At 50.3% G+C, this 20,197-nt stretch overlaps 1 long non-coding RNA gene across 1 annotated transcript; it reads left to right on the top strand.

The window, feature by feature from the left end:
• Positions 1-15,607: 15,607 nt before the first annotated feature.
• LOC115300443 lies at positions 15,608-16,530 on the top strand. The gene is made up of 2 exons (XR_003912650.1): positions 15,608-16,005; positions 16,238-16,530. It is a non-coding gene; the product is annotated as an uncharacterized LOC115300443 (long non-coding RNA).
• Positions 16,531-20,197: the final 3,667 nt, after the last annotated feature.

Below are 20,197 nucleotides of genomic sequence, written 5' to 3'. Positions count from 1 at the left end.
GGACAGAGCCTGGCACATGTTATGGGCTCAGAACACGTTCTGTACCAGCTGCCCTGGGGCTGCACTGAAGGAGCGATTAGTTCTGCCTGGAGAAGCCTTCACCAAAGAGATGAGTTCTGGGCTTTGAAGGATGTGTAGGAGTTCTCCAAGCGGGGAGGGGAAGGAGGAGGGGATACAGCAGGAACAAAGCCCTGGCAGGGAGGGTGGGGCGAGGGCACCTGGGAGCCCAGCGAAGACCTGCTTTGCCTGGTGTTTCCTGGAGGCGGAGGCAGGAAAGGTGGTGGGTGGTAACGCTGCTGAGTAGGGAGTCATGATGGCTTGAGGCAGCCGTCAGCAGGAGCCACAGCAGGTCCTAGAGCAGGGGCGCCGGTGATGTGGAGGACGGCCATTCTGCCTGGTGCCTGGATGTTTCATGGGGGAGGGGAGGGGAAGGGGCAGAGGGCTGTGCTTCAGGACTCACGAGGGAGCATCAGCAATCCTGGCACACGGGGCTTAGGCGCAGGGGGTCAGGGCCCAGCACACAGTAGGGCTCCTCGGGTGTGGTCCTCTTCCCTGTCCAAGCTCCTCACTTCATTGAAGGGGAAACTGCGGCTCCGAGAGTGTAAGTGACTTATCTAGGGACACATGACAGGCCTTGCTTTGGGACCCCAGGGGCTGCTTTTGCCTTGGGGGGTAGGAGAGGAAGGGGAAGGGGCAGCCCAGGGTGGGGCACAGGGATCTGGGGGCCATCGGACTGTCTGCGTCCATTATAATCCAGTTAAAAGCACCCCCTTCCCAGGAGGGAATGAAAGCTGCTCAGAAGGGGAACTTTTGAACTGAGCAGGTTCCTCCCCCTCCTCCTCCCCCTCCTTCTCTCCCTCCTCTTCCAGATCCTCCCCCTCCTCCTCCAGCTCCTCTTCCCCTTCCTCCTCTTGCTACTCCCCCCCTCCTGCTCCTCCCACTTCTCCTCCTCTTCTTCCCCCTCCTCCTCCTCCTCCTTCTTCCTAGGGCAGGTGTATCTGTTGCTCGCCCCCAGGTCCCAGTGCAGACAGGCTGGGTGAGGACCCCCTTCTGGCTCGTGTTCGGCCTGTGTTTTCCCATCAGATCCCTCTGCATGGTCATCGTCTGTCTCCCCATGGGACTGGGGGCCTGGAGGGCTGTGATGGTGGTGTTTCTGTCCCCGTGGCTGGCAAGGGCCCGCCTCCATCAGCTTGTGGAAAGATGGCTCTGCTCCTCACTAGCCGTGGGGCTTGGACGTCTCCTGACCACTCAGAGCCTCAGTGTCCTCATCTGTGGAGGGGGTGACAATCCTCACCTCCCAGGATTGCTGTGGCACAAAATGAGACTCAGGCAGAAAGTGCCGGGTATGATGACAGGTGCACATGACAGAGTGTGGTGGATCCTGGCCTCTCCCTGCCTCCCTGCTTCCCTTTTTCCAGCCTCTGCAGGGCTCCCGCCACCTGCGTCTCCCCACCTTCAGAACAAATGAGGAAAAACTTCCTCAGAACTCCCGCTTCCTGACACTGCGTGCTTAATTAGCAGTCTTGTGGGTTGAGTAGTTACCTAACAGAAACCCAGCGTCCCTGCCCGGGGGAAACGTGTGCAGGCGCCTGGCTTCTCCCTGAGCGACTAGCTACCTAAGTTGCAGGTTCAGTGAAAAATGAGTATGTGGTGCTCTTGTTCAAAAAGCTGGGAAAAAATGCCATTAAACACACAAAAACATAAAGCTCTTTCCTTTCTGCCACAGTCTCTGCCTCATCTTTTGTGGTATATTTTATTTCCTATTTAATGTGGCTCCAAGTAAAGAAAAATTAGAATTTAAAATTATTAGCATGAACTTTATCGTTCATCTTTATATTGTGCAATGCCAGTTTTAAATGCAAATATAAGAGCATTTAATTCGTATACGGAGCCACGGGGATTACACAGTTTGTATTTCAGAGCGCATGAATGCAGAAGTATTTCATTCTTGCAGGAGGAGTGGGAACCACACAAAACCAGCTTCGCAGGCTCTATTTCACTTCCTGCGACGTGTCCACGCTCCCACCCCTCTTCCTGTTCGGCTAACCGGTGAGCAAGGAGGGCCCGAAAAGAAGGGAACCATGATTTGCTTTATTTTTTTTCCTTTTGTCCATCTCCATTTTCAGGGCAAGTGTGGTTGGCTATACAGGAAATGACACAGGTAAGAAAGGATCTAGTAAGTTTCCTTGATCACACATGTTTCTTAGGATAACATCACGGATGTCTTTCTGCACTTGGAAAACGTCTTGGTTCCAATAGGATAGCTGGCCGTTGGGGGCTGTCCGTGGACATGACACTCCATCCTTGCACCCACACGGTGGGTGAGCCGGAATTGGGAGCCCACGGGCCACTGCCAAGGGTCTGTCCACGGCAGGCAGCAGGAACTGCGGTACACACGTGTAACTCTCTGCTCATGTGCCTGTACTCCCCTGTTCCGCTGAACTTGGCTTACGAAACACAAGTTCAAGATAAAATTATTAAGAATTTCAAGATGGTGGTTGCAGAGAATTAAACCAAGTGTGTAGGGCTCCGTGTGGCTAAGCAGGTGCCCGAACACTGGGCCTCCCTGATGGTGTGTTCCAAAGTATTCCTGTCTTTCAGCCCCCAGCTCCTTTCCTGAATCTGGGTCTGTGATTTTTTTCACTGAGAATCCAGAGAGTGAATGACACTATATCTTCGCTTGAGGTTATGCAGCTTTTAAATGTCAAAGTAAGGATTCGAACCCATTAACTAATGTGTTTGTATGATCAACTGATGATCAGGGTCCTACTTTATGCTGGATCTGGTAAAACCCAACATCACCTAAGGGCACACAACAGATGGGCCCCGGCCATGACCCTGACGCCTCAGTGTGGGCCATTCCTGGCTTCCTTTACTGTCACGATTTCATTACAGCCCCAACAGTGTGGGAGGAAGGGGGCATTAACCCACTCAGGAAAGGTGGAAGCTGAGTCCCAGAGATGAGGCCACCAGCCAAGGAGGGCCCAACGGGCCCAACCCTGGACTTTGGGCCAGGCCTGGGAGACAGGCCAGTCATGCAGGAAAGTGGCCCAGGCTGGAAGGTGTGGGAAGAAAAGGGTAAATAAACTGTGAAGTGACCTGTCTGCTCCTCCGCTCCTGCCTTCCATGTCCGGACCATCGCTGGGGAGACTGGTGCTCCTCCCTCAGAATCCACCTCTCCCCAACCCAGTCCAGGTTTAGATGCAGCCCTTTCACTTAGTCAGGGCGACTTCATGCACGTTTCCCACTAAGTTCTGTTCTACACGGGCTGCTGCCACCAAGCCTCACTGACCATCTGCTGCCTCCTGACCAGCTCTGTCCCCATCTTTGCACCAGGCCACGTCTCTTCCCTGAAGACTACAGCAGCTTCTCCCCGGGGCTACCCGTTCTGGCCTTTTTTCCTGATTCTCCCCAGATGACCTCCATGTGGGCCACGGGTCCTCACATGTCTGGGATGGTGGAGACCTTTCTGCTCAGTGGGATGGGAGGTGGCAGAGAAGAAAATCAGGGGAGGTTTCAGACTGGAATCGTCTTGCAAACTTGGTGGAATTGGTCCAGATGCTCTCCCACGCCCAGCATCCTGTTGTCCTGGTAGTCGGGGGGCCAGGCCGGCTCCATCCCCTGTCCTGGGGTCTCCCTAACCCTGCCGCAAGGCTCATGCTCTGGTATCTCAGCTTGGCGACCCTCCTTTGCTCTGAATTCTTGCTTTGCTTGATGGGGTATCAGCTAATTGGGGGGCTGGCCTCCCAGCGTCTCACATGCTAAAGCTCCTTAAAAAGAAATCCACACCCTGGGATCATTGCAGAGAGCAGGCAAATGTTAATCACCGCCAGCGCCTTCCTTGTTTTCTTGCAACCCTCTGTCTCTGAGCTCCGTGATAAAGGAATGATGTCCTGGGTAAAGGAAGACACAGTTCTGAGATGCCTTTCCCTGTTCTCAGAGATGACAAACAGCCAGAGGGGGAGGGAAAGAAAACAGGAGAGAAGGAGAGAAAAAAAAGAAAACAGAAAAAAGAAAAAAAGAGAGAAAACAGATGTTCTTTGTTTTGGCATTGGGAGCACAGAGCTTTGAGGGCAGGCAGCCAGTCCCTGGTGACCACTGGCGGGGTGGGGGGTGGTGGGGGGTGGCAGCGGCCGACGGAGAGACCAATAAAACCCACAGAATTGGAGTTTTGTGTTTCTATCTCCAATGTCCGCACACACTGTATTTTCCATGCTGCTCGGCTGTGGCAAAAACATACTGATTTGTTAAAAGAAAAAAGAGGAAACGTGCTGCTGAACTCTTCGTGTCCTGGGTACCAGTCCGGAGAGGTAGAGTGCGGCGGGTTTTGTGCCAGCAGCCCCAGACCCGGGTCTCCCTGGTGCTCCCTGCTGTTGCTGGGGCCTCTTTTCACCCCTGCTCAGACCCCAGGTTGATTCCTGAGCTAAGTCTGGCTCCAGGCAGCCCTGTTTCTTGGACATTCTTTTTCACACTTCCCCTGGCCGTGAGGTTGGTCTTGCCCATATCAGCTCCTGGCCCTGGAGAGCCGGGACAGAGCAGGTGGCGTAGCACCCGGGTGTTGGAGTCGGCAGATCTGGGTTTGAATCCTCCATTTCTTCCCTTGTCTAAGCCTGGCTGACTCATTTCAAACTCTGTTATCAAAACGCCTGTAGCATGAGGTTGTTATAATGATCAAGGAGGATGATCATAAGAGCTACCTTTTTGGAGGGCTGACACGTACCGGGTGCTGGGCTCATTTCGTCCTCTTCTGACCCGACAGTGTCTGGCACATAGTAGGTGCTCCAAACGCACTGCCCCACTCTCCCCATCTGTCCCCTAGAGCATCAGCTCCAAGGGGCCCCATCGATGTTAATTGCAAAGAGGAACTTGTGTGACTGAGTTTTAGTGGCCAGTGGTTTTTCCACCCAGCTGTCTTCCCCACCCCTTCCACCCACTTTGAATTTTTGCAGGGCATCGTCCTTGGGCAACTGGGGCGTTGGGCTTCTGGGTACAAAAGCTCTGAAAACCAGGTTTTGGAAAAATTTATCACCAGCTGACCCACATTGTGAGAAATGTTAGAAGGAGTCCCTCAGTCAGAAAGAAAACAACACCGTGCAGAGATAGAAATGTACACAAAGGAAGGGAATCTCTGGAAATGGTAACTATGAGGGGTAATAATTAAAGACGTTTTTTCTTGTTGTTTGAATCTTTTTAAGAGATAGCTGACTGATTCCACACAGGGATGAAAGGTACAGAATAGAGAATATGTCAGTGATACCATAATATCACTATTTGGTGACAGACGGTAATTACCCTCGTGTTGAACTCAGGGTCACATGTAGGCATATTGAGTTACTATGTTGTGCCCCTGAAACTGATGTAACATTGTGTGCGTGTGATACTTCGATAAAAAAAGGACTGTTCAAAATAATATAAAAACAGTCACTTACTAATATACATGACACCAGGACTTGAGTTGTGTTTGTGCCTGATCACAGATATCAGGAATTTAACTCACGTAGACTTTATAGATCCCTCAGTACTTGTAAACTAAAAGATTCAATGAATACTAACTAAATAGTGATTTAAAAAAAGAAGACTGTGTCTTAAGCAAAAGTAATGACAATGTGCTGTGGGCTTGATAATATATAGAGACATAAAGTGTGTGGGGAAGAAAACAGCACGGAGGCCAGAGACAGAGAAGAGAAGTTTTATTGTCAGAGGGTCCTTACGCTGTATAGGAAATAGTGTGATCTCGCCTGAAAGTAGAGTGCAGGAAGCTAAATATGTATCCTATAAACCCAAGAGTGGTCAGTTCTTCAAGGAGGCATAAAATCCTAAACTTTGATGCCCCAAAGGACAGGGTTTCAAAATACATGAAGCAAAACCTAAAAGTGAGCTGTGTCCTGCCTGTTGGAGGTTGACAGAGCAGGGTCTGCATTTCTGTGGAGCCAGGCTGCTGTCACCTGGAGTCTCCTCGCCACAATTATGGACCCCCCAGAACTTACCTGATGCCCCCTTCTGCCCAAAGTAAAACCGTACAACTCTTGAAGGGGAAACCTTTTTGTCTCCCTATTCTCCCCTTGAGTTCAGTCCCTGCAGCCTCTCGTTACTGACTCCGGCTATCTAGTGTGCCAGCTGGGCTCTGGCAGGACCAGCGGCAAGATGTCAGGGAGCCAAGGTCTCAGTGCCCTTTGCTTAAGTTTTTATCTGCACAATTTCATGCTGCTGGAGCCCGGGTCACTGCGCAGCTGGAGAAATTTCAAAACCAATGTTAGATCACAAGGCATGTGTGAGCAGTAACAGAACACCTGTCACCCACTTCCTAGCCCTTGCCGGGCAAGAAACATCTTAGCCCGTCTCGCTGTGCTCTAAGGACGCGGCTCATTTCATGCCCACTTTTCCGCAATCACTGTTGTAGAATTGAAAGCAATTTTCTCGAGATGAGAGTGGAGATGGGCGGGCGCCTTCACCAGAAGTTGAAGCCAGCAATGTCTGGCACATTGGCCCGCGGGTCCCTGTTCAGGGTGACGTAAGGATATAGAACCCAGCAGAAAAGACACATCATAGGCAACTTCTGGGCTGGGGTCGTCCTTTACCTCATCTTAATTTTAGTTGGTGTGCCTTTCTTTTTTAATTTAGAAAATAATACAGGCGTGCTGTAAATATTCACACAATGCAAAAGTGCATAAAGAATAAAGACAAGGGACTTTGCTTCTGGTTGAGATGGAGTAACAGGGACTGGATTTTTCCTGCCACCTAAAAGAACCAAAAAATGGGCAAAATCTATAAAATAACAGCTTGCAAAATGCTGGACATCAGGCAATGAAGGACAATGATCTCTATGAGATTGGAGACAAATGAGGTGAGCCCTGTGACTGCACTAGCTCACTCCCTTGGGACAATTTTTAGCTGTTTGTAGTACAGGGTAGGGGAGCCCAGACAGAGCTCAGTAGATTCCCTGAGTTGAGGAGATGGAGTTGAGAGGGGAGAACAATGTAGGGTTCACAGAACAGAGCTTCAGAGAGGGGAGAGAGACACAGAGAGATCTTCAAAGATCTACCCTCTTGAGTTTTCAACTGAGTTCTGATTGAGATAAATACGTGAAGAATCTTCCCATAGCTTGGGGCAAATATCACCCAGATTACAGTGCCATGCCCTCACACAGGGCTGGGAATAGCATCTGCTAGTCCTGTTCCCCAGATGAGAAAACCTTATGGCTCACATGACACTAAGTAGAATGGGGGAATAATTAACCTTAGCCAAAACATTCCTCTGGGCCTTCCCAGCAAAGCTTAAGCAAGATCTGAAAGGATCAAACTATTTCAAAGCAGCTTAGCTGTATCCCAGAACAAAGCACAGAACTACACATGGGAATACATATGTACTCAGCACCCAAGAAGAGACACTGCATGATGTCTAGCACCTAATCAAAAATTACCTAACATACAGACAAACAGGAAAGTATCCTCCATGACAAGGAGAAAAACCAACCCACTGACACTGATGCATGATTGACACAGATCAGTAACGATATAGAAACTTTAAACAATGCTATGAATTACCTTAATTGAATTGACATATACAGAACACTCCCCCCAACAGTAGCAGAATATATGTTCCCAGGAACACATGGAACATTTTACATGATAGGCCATATCTAGTGCCAAGAAACAAATCTTTATAAACAACAACAACAACAACCACCACCAGAAGTTATACCAAGTACGTTCTTTGGCTTCTGTGGAATTCCGTGGAATTAAACTAGAAATCAGTAACAGAAAGATTTCCAGAAAATCCCCAAGTGTTTGGAAATTAAACAACACACTTCTAAATAGGAAGTGTGAAATCTTAAGGAAAATTAAAATTTTTTTTAACTAAATGAGAATGAAAATAGAGAAATTTGTGAGGTGCAGCTAAGGCAGCGCTTTGGAGACGAATTTATAGCACTAAATATATATGTCAGAAAAGAAGAAAGCTCTAAAACTTACCTTAAGAAATTAGAGAAAAAAGAACAAACTAAAAGTAAAGCAAGCAGAAGGAAGGAAATAATAACAATCAAAGCATAAATCAATGAAGTTGAAAACAGGTAATTAGTAGAATTAACAAAACTAAAAGCTGATTCTTAGAAAGATAAACAAAACGATAAATTTCTAGTCAGGCCAATGAGAGAGAGAGAGAGAGAGAGAGAGAGAGAGAGAGAGAGAGAGAGAGAGAGAGAACAAATCACCCGTATTGGAAGTGTTGAGCCTACAGATAATTATAATAAGGGAACACTATGAATCATTATGAACAATGGTTTGTTAGATGGAATGGGCCAATTCTTGAAGGATACAAATGACCAAAACTCACTCAAGAAGAAATAGATAACTCAAATAATCTTACATCTATTATAGAAATATACATGTAACTCATCATATTAATATGTTAACATAGTAACATAGCTAATACATTATTGACATATTAACACAGTAAGCTAACAATTAAACAAGATTATTCCAATTGCAACAATCAATCAGAAATTTAAATTAAAATACCTTATTTACAATGGCATAAAAATACAAAATACATGGGGATAAATCTAACAAAAGGTTTATATAAACCTGACAATGTTACACTACTCATCAATAAAAAGGAATAAACTCTTAAAACATTTATTGTCATGGTGAAATCTCCAAATAATTATGTTGAGTGGAAAGAGTAGATAAAGAAGTACACAATATTGTGTGAATTCACTTATGTTAAATTCTAGGACATGCAAGCTAATCTGTAGGGACAGAAAGCAAATCAGTGCTTGCTTGGGGTGGGGACCAGGAGAGATGGATTGCAAAAGGGCATGAGGAGACTACTGAAGGGGATAGATCTATTAATTATCTTGATGGTGATGATGGTTTCATGGGTGTGTCTGTATATCAAAACGTAGGCAAGTTTACACTTTAAATACATTCAGTTTATTGCATTTCACTTGTACTTCAATATAACTGCTTTTATGAAAGACCTATGTTAGCACTTGTTTTCGCTCACCAAAAGAAATCCAAGCCGATTTTCACTTTTATGAGAAAAGGTGGAAAGTGAAATGAGCATTTCGTGTTTATTTCGCAGTGAGCAGCGCTCATCCTGAGCAGCAAGAGTGGTCCCGCCAAACCCCTTCCCCCAGAGCTACACTCAGCAACAAGCCGCCATAGGTCTGAACTGTGTCTGGGAACATCTGTGCTTTATCCTAATTTATTTTGTACATCCATCAGCAAGACATGTCCTACGGTATCAGAAAAGCCTAAGAGGCTATTTTTTTGGGTCTGAGAATTTTCAAAAATTTTTCCATGTAAATGAATGGTAATTACTTCTTCACTTTACACCATTTGGGCTTGGGAGGGGTCTCATAGTAATGCTCTAGTTTGGGATGGCGGGGGAAAGAATCTATTCTACATATTTTTCCCTTTACAAAAATGGGATCATGCCACACACACTGTGTTCAAGTTGCTTTTTCATTTAAGAATATCTTTCCACATGGCCCTGCTCCATTCTTCAATAGCTGCCTGGTATTCTGTTGCCATAGGCACTATCATTTATTTAGTTAGTTCCCTATAGATGAATATTTAGGTTGTTTTGGCTTTCCCCCTATTATAAAAATGTTGCAAGAAGTGTATCTTGCCATTTCCCCTTTCACTTAAAATTATTTTTAATTACACAAGTGCTGCGTGCAGACATTCTCATTGTCTTACATTCAAGAATTCAGATAAAGGAAGAGTGTCTTTGTTCTTTCCTCTTTCATAATCACCTCCATTTTTCATCTCTTCCCCATAGTGCATGCTGTCAGTCTGCTATCAAATCAGCACAGATCCTTTTAATACGTGTTTCTGCACACATAATTAATTGTATGTTGAGCTATTCATGTTTGCTCTGTGTGTTTTAAGAGCATAAAAGGCATCACGCCATATATATTGTTTTGTATCTGACTTTTTGTCATTTGAAATCACTGACATCTTTCCAAAAAGATGAGCTACCTCATTTTTTTTCACAAGGCATGTGTCACATTCAATTGCTTGGATCTCTTCCCTCCCTTCTTCCCTTCCTTCCTAAATCATTCCCTTCTAGATATTCAGGTTGTTTCCATTATTTTTTTCCTCTCTGGAAAAATTATTGCAACGAACATCCTTGTGTGTGCCTCACTGCGTGCACGTGGGAGTTTTGCTGTAGCATCAGTATGTGGAATTTTCTCTGGTAGCAAGAGGTGGAATTGCCTGGTTTGGGGGTTGGGGGGCGGGTCGCCAGGCTAAAGCTTGTTTGAGGCCCCAGGTCCCTCTCTCTTCCTCCCTGTCTTGACATTTGGACTGACCAATCCAGATCTGACCAGTTATTTGAAGGATTTCAGTCTATGTCACGAGTGAGTCCCAGGACAGGTCAGGAGGAGGTGTGTAAATCATTTAACCAACAACTGTTTCTGAAGCCTCCCCTGGGCCAGAGTGGGTGGGCACCGGCCCCGCCCTCCTCCGCCAGGAGTCACATCCAGCGGGGGAGATGCACTGGTACCAGCTGGTCAGGGCTCTGATGGAGTGGGGCGCAGCGGGGACACACAAGTGGGGCTTTTGACAGCGCCTGAAGGTGGTGAAGGGAGGTTCCTGGCAGAGGTGAAGGTGGCCTGAGTCTGAAAGGGTGAGTGGAAATTAACCAGGTGGAACAGACTTTGAGCGTGTGTGTATGGGGGGGGGTGAGTGGGATGTTTACATTTTTATCCTCCCTCCCTCTTCCAGCAACAGGCCCTTTCTCCCTTAAAAATAATTTTTTTAACTTCATTTATTTTGAGAGAGACACAGACTGTGCATGTGGGGAAAGGGCAGAGAGAAGGAGAGAGAGAGAATCTCAGGCAGGCTCCTAGCTGCCAGTGCAGAGCCCAGTGTGGGGCTTGAACTCATGAAACCGTGAGATCATGACCTTAGCTGAAACTAAGAGTCGGATGCTTAAGTGATGGAGCCATCCAGGCACCCTATCTCTCCCTTTGTGAGAACTTCCCAACAGCCCCAGATGATTCTGATGAGAACTCTGAGATCCTTAACCTCACCTCCCCGTCTGCCCAGGAAGAGACATGTGACCCAGGCTTGGCCAATCAGAGTATTGCAATCTGAACCCCAGTGATTGGTTCAGAGATGGGCCAATTAGAGCCTTCTTGGGACTTTCTGCCCGAGCAACGGGAGAGTTAGTTCTTCGAGATGGTGGGGTTGAAAGCAGCTGTTGGGGGTCACCTCCCCTGTCCCCTTGGGGCAGCCCCAGTCTGATGAGCTCATGGTTCCACAGAAGGGTGTATACTTTATCAGTCAACCACCATCTGTGTGCTTGACCAGATACCTAAGCCATTAGTTACGGCCCGATAACATGATAAAAATATAACATGTCTGGCCTTGAGGAGTAGTGTCACAGCCAAGGGCGATGGCTTTCAGCTTGGGCTTCCAGAGTTGTTAGGGCCGGACAGTTGTACCGTGGAACCATCAGCTGATGGTTCTGGAACCAGAACTGGTATTTCCAGGTAGCCAAAGGGTGGCCCTGTGGCTGACTGAGGAGAGGGACAGCAGCCCTAAAGGTGACACCTTTTCGTATTGGGGGACACACCTGTGGGACCACACTTGCTTCCTTCTTGAATATTTCATTTTCATTTACCAAGGTGATACTTCGGGGCCTTTCCAACAGGTGTGGTTGGCACCTGAGTGGACCCAAGCCAAGATACAAATATCTGGGTGCAGTGTTACCTGGAGTGGCTGTGTCCGGGTGTTTAGTGTCCACACGTGCCCCATAGTGAACCAGAAGCGCTTTCTCCAGCAAAGTGTAATGGGCTCCAATGGGCAGCCACACCTGAGTAGACTAGGGGCCTCGGGTTTGCAGGTCACAGGGGCAGCACCCCTGAGACGTCCTATCCTGCTGCCTGTAGGGGGGGGGAGGGGGGTAGGATGGGGCGGGGTACATGGAGTCAGGTTGGGTGGGTAGCGGTCTAGGCGAGGGACTTCTCCTTTCCTAGCTCAGGGGTCCATCTTTGAGCCACAGTCTGCATGCTCCCAGAATGGTGGGTTTCTGTGATCCAGTCTAACCCCTCTTTGCACAGATAAGAAACCCAGGGCTCTGAGCGACCCGTAACTTGCCTAAGACTGCATAACAAGTGAGGAGTGGGTGAAGATTTGGACCCAGGAGCCTGATTCCAGCGTCTAGGCCTTTTCCCTGCCCTGCATGGCTGGCTGTCTTTCCCCAGGACAGAATCCTACCTTGACTGGGGCCCATCTGTGCGCTAAATTGTGTTCATCTGCGGCCCGATTCCCATGACTCATGGGTGTGGGTGGCTGCCGGGCCCTTTCTCTGTGCTTGCACCTCCCACCTCTGCTGTGTATCCGTCAGCGAGGTCGGAGAAGGCCAAGGGGCAGGTCCTGAATCACACAAGGCCAGACACCTTCTCTGGAATTCAGTTCCTCACCTGGGCCCTTGGAATGCAGGAGTGGATGTCGATACATGGATCTCTGATATTTCCCTTTTCTCGCTGCCTCCAGCTCGGCACCAGGCCTCAGTCAGTGCTCACCTGCACCCCTGCAAACAGCCTCCGGGCTGCCCTCCCTCCACCTCAGCACCCTCCCCGCCCTGGCTCTCCTGGATTCCCTTCTGTGGAGCTGACACCTTTTGTGTCCTCAGCCATGTGGTTTGGGTAGGGTTGGCCCGCTCACAGCTTCAGGGTGGGCCCCGACTCACCTGAGTCAGTTAGCCACTGGCTACAGTTATGGTCTTGGGTGGGAACAGATCAATTCAGAAACAATGAGATGTGAAGGTGTTTGCTCTGGCTTCAGGGAGACAAGTGGGTTTTCCCATTCAGCTACCCAATGAGGCTCTCTCTTCCCCATGGCTAGTGTGACACATGGAGGTGAGACTTGGAGAGTGTGGGACATTGGAGGTGAGTGTGGGTGGGGCAGAGGATGGGGGGAGGAAAGGGAGGGTGCTACCACGCAAAGCTGGTATCACAGCAGGCAGAGTAGGGAGATGACATGAGTCTGGGTCTCTGGTGACATCATTTGAGCCCCTGGATCAAGCCACACCTGAAGCCAATTGTATGAGTCTGGGCCTCCATAGAAAACACAGTTGGAAATTGGAAGGCAGTTGAATAAGTGGACAATGATAAGAGTGAGGACAGTGGTGGGGAAGAGATAGTTCACCAACATAGGGCAAGTGACCGAGGGGCCACTACCCTGGGGCCTGGAAAGGGTGAGAGGAAGGGAGCAGTGATGAGAAGCTGGAGACAGGGCTGTGCACAGAGGGCCACTTGTAGGAGCTGTGTGGGTGGTCGGAGGGAGGCAGTGAATACCTAGGCCACACTCTTCCTTCCACCCTTTGGGGCTTGCCATTGACTGAGCCCCCTAGAAGCCAGAGGAACAGTAACCCACACAGGCCATCCTGGGTGCGGGGCAGGGCAGGGTGTGGTGGATCAGGATGGACTCACGGGTGGTATTCTGGTTTAGCTCTGACCCTCTCTGGCCTCAGTTCCATGAGCCCATGCAGTCCCTTGACTGTTGAAGGCGGGGTGAGTGGGACTTGACTTGTCACCTAGAGGTTGGCGCTACCATATATCAGACAAGGTCCTGCCTTCATGCCTTTGCTCCTTCCCTCGGCCTGGGATACTGTCCCTTGCCCCTGGAAATCTGCTCTCCCTGGCCTCTCCTCACCCTCTCCTTTTTAAAAAAATATTTTTTTAAATTTATTTTTGAGAGACAGAGAGAGACAGTGTGAGCAGGGGAGGGTCAGAGAGAGAGGGAGACACAGAATCTGAAGCAGGCTCCAGTCTCTGAGCTAGCTGTCAGCACAGAGCCTGATGAGGGGCTTGAACCCACGAACCATGAGATCATGACCTGAGCTGAAGCTGGACACTTAACTGACTGAGCCACCCAGGCGCCCCCCCACCCTCTCCTTTAAGTCCTGATGCAGAAGCTGCAGACAGGAAGGCTGCAGTGCACAATTAAAACCTGTCAGACAGACCCAGGACCACCCCTTGTTCCACCACTTACCCTTCTGTGAGTCTTTGGGTTCGTTACTTACCCTTTCTGAGCCTCAGTTTCCTTATTTACCACCTGTCAGATCCCACCTTATCCCCATGACCTTGACCCTCAACTTAGGTGTGTTAGGAACATTCCAGACTCTAGTCTGCTGTGTGTCCTTGGACGGGTCTCTCCTCCTGTCTGGGCCTCAGTTTCCTTATCTGTAAACCAAGGGGTTTATATTCAGTGGTTTCCAAGGCACCCTAACCTCTACTGCCTTCTTCCTGGATTTCTTAGATCCTCTGAGTCTCAGTTTCTCAGTTCAGCAGACAGACGGCCCAGTGGTTTGGTCCCGCCCCGCCCAGTGGAGGGGAGGCTGCCATGGGAGCAGCCTGGCTCCTCCACGGCTCCTCCACTGTTTGTCTTTAATGACTTCAGCAACTGACTACTGCCTCCTCGGCTTCCTGAGAAAACAGCCCCATTATTTGGGGTGATTTACTGATACCAACTTTGCATGTGAGGAGTAGAAGCTTCGAGATGTGCGTTCGGTTCAGCCACTAACTCCAAGATGTGCTTCCAAAGCCAAGGGGGGTGCCATTGGGGGTAGAGTGCCAGTCTTCCCTGGGGCCCCGGGACTCAGCACTCTTCACAAAAATTATTTATTTATTTATTTTTAAAAAATATTTGAGAGAGAGAGAGAGAGAGAGAGAGAGAGAGAGAGAGAGAGAGAGAAAGAGAGAGAGAGAGCAGGGGAGGGGCAGAGAGAGAGGCAGACACAGAACCCAAAGCAGATCTGAGCTGTCATAGAAGCTGAGCTGTTAGCACAGAGTCCGACACGGGGCTCGCACTCACGAGCCGCGAGATCATGACCTGAGCTGAAGTCAGATGCTTACCCCACTGAGCCCCCAGGTGCCCACCCCCAGGGCTCTTATTCCTGGTCCCTGGGGCCCCGCAGCCTCTCCAGCCTTTGCAGCACCTCCGAAGCTTACAGCCCGAGACTCTGCTGCCTTGTGCTTCCAGCAGACATGCCGGAGCCCAGAGGACCTGGGTTCAGGTCCCGGCCCTGCTGCTTGACCTCTGGTATGACCTCCGGGAAGCCCCTGTTCCCCGAGCCTCAGTTTCTTCTTCTTTCCCCATTCTTCTCCTGCCTCAAGGCACCTGCCCCTGTCCCTTTACTCTTGGTGCAGCCAGGGCTCCCAAGGTCTTGCTTGACCTTGTTCCCTCCCTTTGGCCACTGTGATTTCGTCTAAATTTGGTACCTGACCAAAGCTGCGCTGATCCCAGTCTCCCAGCTCACAGACCTTCAAGATGGAGGTAAGACTGACTTGGGCCCCCATTCCACATGGTGGTGGGTTTCCAGGGTGGACGCTGTGGGTGAGGGGGCTACCGCACCCCCGAGAAGCTTCCAGTGAGGCTGCAGGCACCCCGTTCCCCAAACTGCCGTAGCCATACAGCAGCCCCCAGCTTATTGCTTTTGCCAGTAAAACCTTGGATGGTGAGTAACGTGTTCTGCGAGCGTTCTGCACGACAAGCAAACATCTCTAACATGTTTTAACTTGATAGACGAGCGATGTCTTGTAACAGGAGTAGGATGTGATGCCAAAGGTCCGTGATCGCCCCTGAGTGGATGGATCTCAAAATTTGCTTCGACATACGAGTGCTTTGGATCACAAGCATGTTTCCGGAATTATGCTCGAAAAGCAAGGTTTTATTGTGTCTCCCTCTCCATCGTCCTCCTGGGTTACCCCTGGGAAATGGATGCCACCTTCTCTGTGATGTAGACCCACCCAGCACCGTCAGCCGGCCAGCCAAACTCCGCTGCGGGTCCTTGCCCCCCACCCTTCACCTGGCACTGGCAGGGCCATCTCTGGGCATGTACCCTCCACCCCCACCATTTGCAGAAGGCTGGGGCAGTGACCCCTGCTTCCTGACACCAGGGACAGGATTGGCTGGACAGCCACAGAGCCCATGGAGAGAGAGCAAGTGCCTGTTTTCTTCTTGGGGACACGGTGGTGTCCCTTGGGACCGAGTAAGTCCTTTGGGGGTTGTAGGCTCACCCTTGATCCTCTCTCTCCACAAGGAACACACATTTTCTTCCCACTGGGCTGCCTAATGCTTCCTCAGTGAGGGGTAGATTATAAAATATGGCACACTTCCTCACATCCATAGTGCATTGTCTATGTCATTTGTCCCATTCAGGGATGGACTCTCCTTCCCTCCCCTTGAATCTGCTCAGGCCCATGGCTGGCTCTTGCCCACAGGTGCAGTGGAAAGATGCTGTGTGCCTCCTGAGAGCTGGCTTCAGGGCTTTGTCTTTGTCCCAAGACCACCGTGTAAGGAAGGAAGCTGGCCTGGCCTGCCAGAGGATAAGTGGGCAGGTGGACCGCTGAGGCACCCGGGCCAACATCCAACTTCTAGCCAAGAGAGTAAGGCCAGACTGGACTTTCCAGGCCAGATGGGACACAACACAGGACTAGGTTCAGCTGAAACTGGCAGCGAATCCACCCAACTAACCGCCAGATTGTGGGAAATAATATACTTGCTGCTATTTCAAGTTTTTCAGGTTTGGCTGTTTTGTAACATGGCAAAGGCTAGCTGCCACACTCAGCAATGGGGGTCTTTCCCAGGAGAAGAAAATCAACTTCATGAGAACCACAAAGTGAAGGCTCAGAGTCAGACCACTCTGAATACTGTTTGTACCCTAGGTTGGTAAGTCTGGTTTCCCACCACTCAGAAGTTAGCAGTGTGAAGTAACAACCAGAGCTTATGACTCAGGAATTTGGACAAGGCACAGGAGTGGGGATGGTTCAGGTCCCCTTGCATCATGTCTAGGGCTTCAGCTGGGAAGGTCTGAATGTCTGGAAGCGACCCCAGCAGGTGGGTGTTGACAGTTTCGGGGGAGTATTGTTCACACACGTGTCTGATGGCTGAGCTGGGGTGGGTTTGAAGTCTGGACTCGGCTGAGATTATTGACTGGAGCCTTTCCATGTGGCTTGGGCTCTCTTACAGCATGGCTGCCTTGGGGTGGTTGGACTTCTCTCCCAACATCTTTTAGGATTCAGCTCCGGATGACCTGTGGTTCCCACCATACACCATTGTACCCAAAAGAGTCCTAGGAAAAGAACTCAAAGGATTTGTAGATCTTACTTTAAAACCGCCACGGTTGATGATGGAGAGTATTGTTCTCGTGGAAAGCCGCTCAGAGGTTACCCCTGCATCCGAGGTGCCACATCTGGATCTGACGCACCCAGATCGATCAGTCGTTTCTCTCTGCAGAAGCACATGCCCCATTCTCTTCTGTTCTGGAACCCAAGACCACAGGAGGAAATGAGAGCCCGGCCATTCTCCCAGGAGCCGTCCCCCTGTGTCTGGGAACACAGGACTAGTCATTGCTCTACCTGCACACGGAAGTTTTCTCTTCTCCAAAGGCAGCTCATGGAGATGGTGCTTCGTGGGTTAACTCAGCCAGAGCATCCTCAGGAAAAGCCTGCCTTTGTGACTCCGTGTTCAGTGCAGTCCGAGAGTCTGTCTCCTGGACCGAAGGCTGGATGGGGCAGCCAGACATGGTCCCCTCCCTCGGCCTGGCCTCGATGGCAGCCAGTGAGTTCCCTGTCCCTTCTGCGCTGAACTTCTCTTTGATAGAGACACTAGTGGATGGAATGGGCCCCTGAGTAGGAGGAGAGGGAGACACTGAGCACAGAGCCCCATGCAGCTGAGCTTTGTCCTGTCATCTGCTCTCTGTGTCCTGCTCGGCCTGGCCCTGGGAGGTCCCCACTCTTCCCTCTGACCCTGTATAGAACCTGGGTCTGACTCGAGGAGGGTGTCTCCTTGGGGCATGTCCCGAGGCAGCCCCGTCCTGGCCTAGAAAAGTCCTGTGGTTTAAGAGCTCTTACATGTAGAGTTGATTTAGCAACTGGGTTTCCAATTGATGTCCAGGGGGAAAGGAGGGTGGATTTATGGCTCCAAAACCAGGTTTGCAGCCTTGCCGCAGCTCTGCGGGAGAGAGTGGGCAGGACGTATTGACGTGCCCCCTGACCCTGGGGAGGGCCAGATAATGAGTTTATCATAAATCCGTCCTCACAAGGTTTATCACCAGCCACTTGGAGACGTGGCTCGATGCATCACACAGCTCTCCAAGTGGCACGGAGAAGAGGAACAGAGACGTAAACCCCAGGAAGTGAGCTCCACTCGCTGCCTCTCCCCAGGGTCTCCGAGCACTAGCTCTGCCTTACGCCCCTGGCTTTGCTGAGGATTGAGGTCTGCAAAATCTAGCAACTTCAGAACTCAGCGGTCATCTCCGGGGACCTGGGGGCTGGCTGCCCAGCCTGCCACCCCCTCCCCGCCACCGACAGCGCCCCGCCGGCCCCTGTCCTGCAGCCCCTCCCCTCAGCGGGCACCCTGGGTCTTCCCTGTGGGCTCCAAACAAGAAGGGAAGAGGGACCCACCTTCTCTGTGGGTTTGGGAAAGGGAGCCCTGGGTCTGAATCCCATGGGAGGTGAGGAGACTTCCCTCTGAGTAGGGGGATGAGATGAGATGGAGTGTGAAGGGAGCAGCACAGGGGTGGGGGTGGGGGTGAGGTAGGGGGAGGGGATGCACAGGGCCTGGGGTGACGGATAAGGGTAAAGAGCTGACTCTGATGGCCATTCTCTGTGTGATCCTGGACCCATGCCTTAGCCCCCCTGAGCCTCGATTTGCCCCTCTGTGAAGTGGGGATAGAGTGGTGGTCAGCACTTAGCACTGTGTGGGGCATGTGGTCAGTCATCAGATGCTTTTACTGACCCCACTTTGGGTGCCTGTGTGGCCGGGACAGAAGCTACAGGTCTGGCCCTGGGCTGGCCTCGGCAGGAGGAGGGATTCTGTGCGGGTGAAACTGGAGGATAAAGCCTTTCTCCCCCCACCCCCAACTATGCCACCGTAGAAGGTACAGCCTTCTGAATCCTGGCCCAGCCACCGGCTGTGAGAACACAGGAGATCGTGTCCCCTTTCTCTCGGTGCCTCGGTTTCCTCACCTGTAAAATGGGAAGGCCGATGAAGTCTCAGACATGACTGAGGGACGTTCATAGGCCAGGCACTACTCTTGCTTTGCAATCATCCTACAAGCAAGATCTCACTGTTAACCCCATTTATAGGTAAGGAAACCGAGGCTGAAACAGGGAGAATAACTTGATCAAAGCCAACTAGGGAGTGGTGGAGGCAGGATTCGAATCTGGGGATTCTGGCTCCAAAGTTCACCCTGTTGCCTGCTGCTTGGGGTTCTGAGAATTGATGAAGGGTGTGAGGGTTCGGCAAACTTTAAAATGCTCTCGAAATGCCAGATGAGGTCACCTTCTGTGGGAAAGAGAATTTGAACCTAACATCTGCTGTGTGCTCTGAAAACTGTTAATCTCACATTCTGCTGAGACCCATTCATATTTGGGGGAGACAGGTTGAGGTCAGAGCTGGGGTTGCTGGGGCCTAGAGGAATCAGGGGAGACTTCCTGGAGGAGGTGGAGAGGTGGGCAGGACAGACTGGCCTGTGGTCCAGAGAAGGTGTTGGGAAGGCTGAGCTCAGGGAGCACAGCGAGGGTGGGGCCAGGCTGAGGGTCTGGCCCCAAGGCTCACTTTGGGGTGCAGGCTGGGCTTCTAGAAATCACTTACTGGCTAGACCCAGCCACAGGCTCTGATGTCGCCTCCTCAGCATGGTCTGTTATCACATTAGCTGGTTTCTGCCTCTTCTGTTAAGAAGTTGCTGGTTTTCTCATAATTCAATGTCATGGGTTTATCAATTCGGTGTCTCCTATCCTATAACCAGGGGTGAGTTGTGGCCTTTTCTCCTCTGCATTTACTTACTGCCATTGACTTGTTCTTCCTCATTATTCAGCTAGTGATTCTTTTCATGAGTGTCCATTGATTTCCACGTTGAGATATTTCTTGATGCCCTTTATAATGAGAATCCTGATTCACGTGTGCTGGCGTCAAGGTTGGAGTGTTCTCATTTTGGACCTGTGTTATGGTAAAAACAACCCCCGTGCCTCACTGGGGACATCTGTGGACACTCTTGTGGGGCCCTCGTTGAGGTCATGTGAGAAGTCCAGGGCTCCAGGCAGGCGACAGCTTCTCCACAAACACCAGCTACTCCCCGTCCTCAGTGGACACTCCCCGCTGGGTGTAGAGAGCACACAGACTGACCAGGACGAGTCAATATTACCCTAAAGAGAGTCTCTCCACTTTCATGTGATGTC

The sequence above is a fragment of the Suricata suricatta genome, chromosome 8 (assembly GCF_006229205.1).
Source record: "Suricata suricatta isolate VVHF042 chromosome 8, meerkat_22Aug2017_6uvM2_HiC, whole genome shotgun sequence".
NCBI classification, from domain to species: Eukaryota; Metazoa; Chordata; class Mammalia; order Carnivora; family Herpestidae; genus Suricata; species Suricata suricatta.
This window is presented reverse-complemented; position numbering and strand designations above follow the sequence as displayed.